This window comes from Chiloscyllium plagiosum, chromosome 11, assembly GCF_004010195.1.
Source record: "Chiloscyllium plagiosum isolate BGI_BamShark_2017 chromosome 11, ASM401019v2, whole genome shotgun sequence".
NCBI classification, from domain to species: Eukaryota; Metazoa; Chordata; class Chondrichthyes; order Orectolobiformes; family Hemiscylliidae; genus Chiloscyllium; species Chiloscyllium plagiosum.
The window spans coordinates 49,699,463-49,705,611 of NC_057720.1; the positions used below are offsets into that span (position 1 = coordinate 49,699,463).

Sequence of the window (6,149 nt, forward strand, 5' to 3'; positions counted from 1 at the left end):
GTAACTGAAATTATACATTGAAAAATATCTTGATTGTCTGTTGAGTCTTTCACCTGTTCGAGTACCATGATAGTTTCACTTCTTTCATGTGTAAATCACAAAATCTTTTTAAAAAGTTGCATTCTCAGGTTAGCTGTAACAATGGGCATTAGCTAAACTATATGTTATATTGTCTAGCTAACACCCATTGTTACAGCTAACCTGAGAATGCAACTTTTTTAAAAAAAAAGGTTTTGTGATTTACACATGAAAGAAGTGGGCCTCTGCTAGGATGGAAGATATGTTGATGGTATCTTCTTAGCACATTCTTGTAGTTGACCTGTTTGAAGTCACTAGCTATATGATAATCAAGGTCTCAGAGTATTCCTTCCCGAGGCTGTTTCTGGCGATGAATATTTAATCAACAACATCCTTCACTTCCACATGGATGGGATGTAAATTGCTGTTAAGACAGCAGAAGTGAACTGTCACAGCAGGTAGTCAGTACAATATGTCAGTGTGAGATATTCTAGGTCCAGGGAGCAGTAACTTACCAGAGTCTTCATGTCCTTGCACCTAAGGGGTATTGATTAGGAGGCAGATCCCTCAACCCTTTGTCTTGCCAGAAAATGCCATGGATTGAGAAGCTGTCAGGTTGTCAGGCATTGTCAGTTGAAGCAGGAGTGAGCCATGTCTCTGTAAATCAGAGCACACTGCAGTCTCTCAATTCTTCATGAGGTCCAGATGGGTAGGATCTCCAATTGGTGTTTGGGTCGGGCCTTCAAGAAGCCAGTGAGTGGTTGGTCTCTCCGTTGTCATGGTCATCATTCCAGCAGCGCAGACTCCGTCAGTTCATGAAGTCAAGGGCTCGGTGAGCTCCTGTATTTCATTAGATTAGATCCAGTTGAGTTGGATTGTATGGTTGTTTCTGAAGATCAGTATATCACCAGATCTATAAGTAAACTTAAGAGAACATTTTTAGTAATTCTGACACACGATTGTGATTTAAAGAGTAGAAAGATTATAAAAGATGTGAGGAGATAATCTGCTGGAGACAGCTTGTCATGCTCTGGCATCAAGTTGGAAATGCAACTGTGCTCTGCATGGCTGTCTGTGCATATTTCCCCCTGAGAGTAAATGAAAGTGGCCAGGGTGCATTCCAGGCTGCTTTACAGTTATAACACTGTCACACATTCTATTCTCCTCTTTGGACAAGACCCAGTCATTCCAGTGGAACAGCTCTCAGCTCACCATACCACCTGATGTAAAGAGCTAGATCAATGAGTGAATAGCTGAGCATCACATGGGTTTGAACCAAGCATTCAAGATGCTGTCCTGGAGATCTGAGAGAGGAATGTTGGGAAGCAAAACATTGAACAATTGCAAGGTGGACAAGACTGATTTTCGAATCGATGCAAGTGTGTTCACCCAAAATCAGAATATCGGTTTTCAGGATAAAATACAGGATATGAGCTCAGATGGCTGCATTTATGTTGTTGATCTGATAGCTAGAGTGCAACTTCAGAACATGGTTCACTGAGGGCAGTAGAAGTCTTATGGATCACTTGAAGGGGCAAGCAGCAAACTCAGTGGTATTGCAGAACCTAAAGTGCTGGTGAATGATGGCTTGAGTGGTGTCAGATAATGATGAAGAATTCTGGAGTGGCCTATGTCTTATGACTGTAGGGGTTGAATCCAATGTAGGGAGGCCTATGCTCACCCTGGAAAATGGTACAGGGATGACCTAATGGGAGACAGCAAATAAATGCCTCAAATTTGGGGAATCTGCCACAGAGCCTGAGCCCTTGGGAGGTCCTACAACAGATAAGAAGCTGAGAAGGTTTTCATGAGGAAATATTGATTATCATACCATAGGCCCAGATTGGTGGTGCATGAAGAGAATGCTGTCACTTGTGTGGACTCAAACACTATAGCCATCATAGTGCAATTTAGCAAATCATGCAACTGCTTAGCAAATGGTTGATGTGTGCTGTACTTAGTTGAAGGGATCAGAAGTCCTAAGCAAGGAAGTGTGTAACGGAATCTCCACTGGCAGGGCACCGAGCAGGGCAGCTGAAGCAGTTAAACAGACCATCACTGGAGGAAGGGGTGTCTTGGGAGAATTAGACCTTCAAAGCAGAAAGTTCAGAGAGACAAATAATTTCTTTGACCAGACATAAACCACATATTTAATTCATGTAAATTGTATATCTTCCTTATAGATCTTTCATTTCCCTTTATGTCTGTGATGACTAGATATCAGCAGAATAAAGAAACCCTGCTTAACAATCTTTGGAGTATCCCTGTGTTCAAATCTCATGTTATATAATAGTCAGAGGGGGAATTTACAGTCATGGAGTTTGACTGTAATTCCAGATTTTAGGATTACATTTCAAATCTCATGTCAAATTTGTATTTGTATTTTCCATTCAGCTATACTGCTGTCAGACAGGTTCTATGCCTTTGTCAGTTTTTACTTAAAACTTCACAAAATATTAATGTTTATCAGGTATCTGTGCCCAATAATATCAAGCCACTACAATTTGTCAATTATCAGCACTTCTCTATTATTTGTTTTGCACTTCAAGCTCGTGAATACGTTGCTGCCTGAACACTGCCTTATTCAGATTTTTTTGTTTGAACATTCTTCCATGAGATACGTATGTCACTGACAAGGCCAGCAATTGTTTTACATCTATAATTGCCCTTGAAGTGATTGATTTGCTGGGCCATTTCCGAACCAGTTAAAAGTCATTCAGATTTCTGTCTTTCCAGAGTTATATGTAAGCCAGACTGGATACCGAGGACAAATAAAGGACATTACTGAATCAGATATGTTTGAACAATTGATGATAATTTCATGACTACCATCACTAAGCTGAGCTTGCAGTTCCAAATTTTATTAAATAACTGCCAGAATCAACTCTGATGGGAATTGAATTCATGCCCATAGGGCATTAGGTTGGGCTTCTAGATTGCTAGTCCAGTAACATTACCAATACTTTAAAATCTCCCCCAACTGTGGAAGTGTTCATATTGTTTCGGTGGCTCTTCATTATTTTCATTCTCCAGCATCTTCTCCAGTTCTGGCTGAGTTCCTATCTCTTGCTTTCCTACCTGTTCTTTTCTGTTGTGACTTCATAGGTCGGCTGTTTCTGTGCTCTCATCTGCATCTAGCTGCATTTCATCCAGTCACCTAGCATAACTCTACCTGCATTCATTCTGGTGATTATTTGAACATTGTTATTATTGTAATATTACTTCTATAATTGAAAATAGTCTTGGATTTTTTTATTTGAATCCTGGGATTTTAGGATCAGCACGATGGTCAAGGTCATTGATTGCAAGATTACAAATCCATGCTCAAATACAAATATTGATTATCATTTATAGGTTATTTTGTGTTAATTCCAAATAACCTAACTTGTGACAAAGCATAAAGCTTGAGTATTCGTTTTGATTCTTTGTGGTATGTTTCGAAGACCTGAATGCAGACTGTTCTTGCATATTTATCTTTCAGAAGTAACACACAATCTGTCACAAGGAATAGAAATGTACTTTTTCATTCTGTCTAAATGAACATTTGTAAATAGCAGATTTCTGAGCAAATTGTTGTTTCCTCAATTAGCAGGAATTAACTTTACTGTTATCATTCATTTGAGGGTAACAATACAAAATTAGCTCAGTCATGTTGTTCAGGGATCCAAAGAAGATTAACCTGCATGTATTGAAATGAGAATATTCTTAAAAGTGCTGGAAACTATTCTGCACCTTTCATCTACAAATGTATGAAATAGAAAGGGGTCATGCAAATCTTACATCCAAAATTTGTAATATTAGCCAAAATTCCTCCACTTTGAAGTGTAATGCTTCTGCAATTTGAGTGAATAAATCCCTGCACTCTTTTGTTTCACCCCTCTTATTCCATACTGGAAAATGTTACGGAATTGAAGTCATATGCTTCTCATGTCCACTCCCTTTTACATTGACATCATGGAAAGATGCTGGACTGGCAGGGTGACTGATTTTCCAGGAATTTCTTCCAGCTCCCCTTCCCACTGTTATATGCAGCTGGTGTGTTAATGTGCCTTTATCTGCTCCTAATGGAAGTATTTTTAAAGTGCATTTTTTCAGCAATGGTAAGTCACAATAAAAGATAGAAATCTGTAGTTGAAAGTTCTAAACTGATTTTTGATTTCAACTGATGTGTTAAACTCGGAATTTTTGAGAGCATTGTATGTATTCTGTGAGGCGTGTAGGGGTCCTGATCCACTTGGCCTTCTAGCAATGTCTAATAGAAAATGCTGATTACTCACAAAGTGTAGCTAATACAATTTTAAACTTTCTGAATTAAAATAAAATTGCCTTTCACATGCTTTCATAATAGAGGTAAGTGTAATTTGTTTGCATCTTATTACAAATATTCAGTAACAACTAAAATATGGCATTTGCAAGAATTGAAGAGTACTTTCATTTATATTTTTTCATTTTTTTAATAATTAAAATGCACATGTAAACATCACATGAACAGGTATTCAGCACATATATTCAACATTATCATCAGTTATGATAATGAATCAGTTACGAATCAGAAATTCAATTAGCCATTTGATTTGTGGCTCAGTTAGCATCATGCTGGTGGTTTCAGTTTGTCTGTGTCTTATCCATTTATTCTCCTTGTCAGGGAGTGAAGGTCAAATGCAAGCATTCTAGTTATTATTAATTAATCAGTTAGGGAACTTCCCAGAGATCAGTCATGTGTCTGATTATGTCTGGCCTTCCAGCTTCGTCAAAGGGATTGGACACAGTCAGTCCTGGAGGGCAGTTCACTGAAAGTCAAGACGGGGGAGGGGGTCAACTTATCGGGGTCACTATATTGATGAGGATGTTGGAAAAGTTAATTGTAGAGTTTGGAGGCATCATGCTCGGATGCAGAGGAGACAACAAACTGTGAAGGGGTCAACTCAACATATTTGGCATTGATTTTGATCTATTGTAGTACATACCTAGGTACAATGAAAAGCTTTGTTTTGTGAGCAGTACAGGCAGATCATAGCAAACGAGGACATAGAGATCAAAGGGTGATTAGAGTGAGTCCTACAGGTTACACTGCATAGGAGGTATGTAAAGCAAGATCAACATTAGCAAAATCAACATTATTTGAAATTAGTGAGTCCATTCATCAGTCTAATAATAGCAGGGAAGAAGCTGTGCTTGAACTTGTTTATGTGTGTATTCAAGCTTCTGTATCTTTTGCCTGATGGAAGAGGTTATAGGAGAGTATTACCAGAGTGGGAGGGCCTTTTATGATGTTGACAGCCTTTCTGTGGTAACGAGAAGTGTAAATGGAGGCAAGTTGGCTTCCATGATATGTGGGCTGTGCACACAACCTTCTGTAATTTCTTAACTGTCCTGAGTAGAGCAGTTGCCATACCAGGCCTTTATACTCCCGGATTGAATGCTTTCTGTGGTGCATCTGTAAAACAATGGACATGCCGAATTTCCTGAGCTGCCTGAGGAAGAAGAGGTGTTGTTGTGCATATAATATATTAAGGTTGGAAACAATGGAAAATTTGAAGATACAAGTTACCAAGAGTAGGGGTCATTGATAGTCAACAAAATCCGAGCTTTAATATGCACTGCGATGCTTGGCTTAAAGAAATAGTAGCTGAAAATGTGTTGCTGGAAAAGCGCAGCAGGTCAGGCAGCATCCAAGGAGCAGGAGAATCGACATTTCGGGCATGAGCCCTTCTTCAGGAATGAGGAGAGAGTGTGCCAAGCAGGCTAAGATAAAAGGTAGGGAGGAGGGATTTGGGGGACGGGCGTTGGAAATGCGATAGGTAGAAGGAGGTCAAGGTGAGGGTGATAGGCCGGAGTGGGGGCGGAGAGGTCAGGAAGAAGATTGCAGGTTAGGAAGGTGGTGCTGAGTTCGAGGGTTGGGACTGAGACAAGGTGGGGGGAAGGGAAATGAGGAAACTGGAGAAACCTGAGTTCATCTCTTGTTGGAGGGTTCCTAGACAGAAGATGAGGCGCTCTTCCTGCAGCTGTCATGTTGCTATGATCTGGCGATGGAGGAGTCCAAGGACCTGCATGTACTTGGTGGAGTGGGAGGTGGAGTTGAAGTGTTGAGCCACAGGGTGGTTGGGTTGGTTGGTCCGGGTGTCCCAGAG

The 6,149-nt window shown here is 40.1% G+C and overlaps 1 long non-coding RNA gene across 1 annotated transcript in view; it reads right to left on the reverse strand.

Annotated features, from left to right (window-relative positions):
* Positions 1-265: 265 nt before the first annotated feature.
* Positions 266-6,149, reverse strand: part of LOC122554773 — a 46,733-nt gene continuing 40,849 nt past the window's right edge. The window contains exon 3 of the long non-coding RNA XR_006313074.1: positions 266-942. This is a non-coding gene — a long non-coding RNA (uncharacterized LOC122554773). The remainder of the gene's footprint in view (positions 943-6,149) is intronic.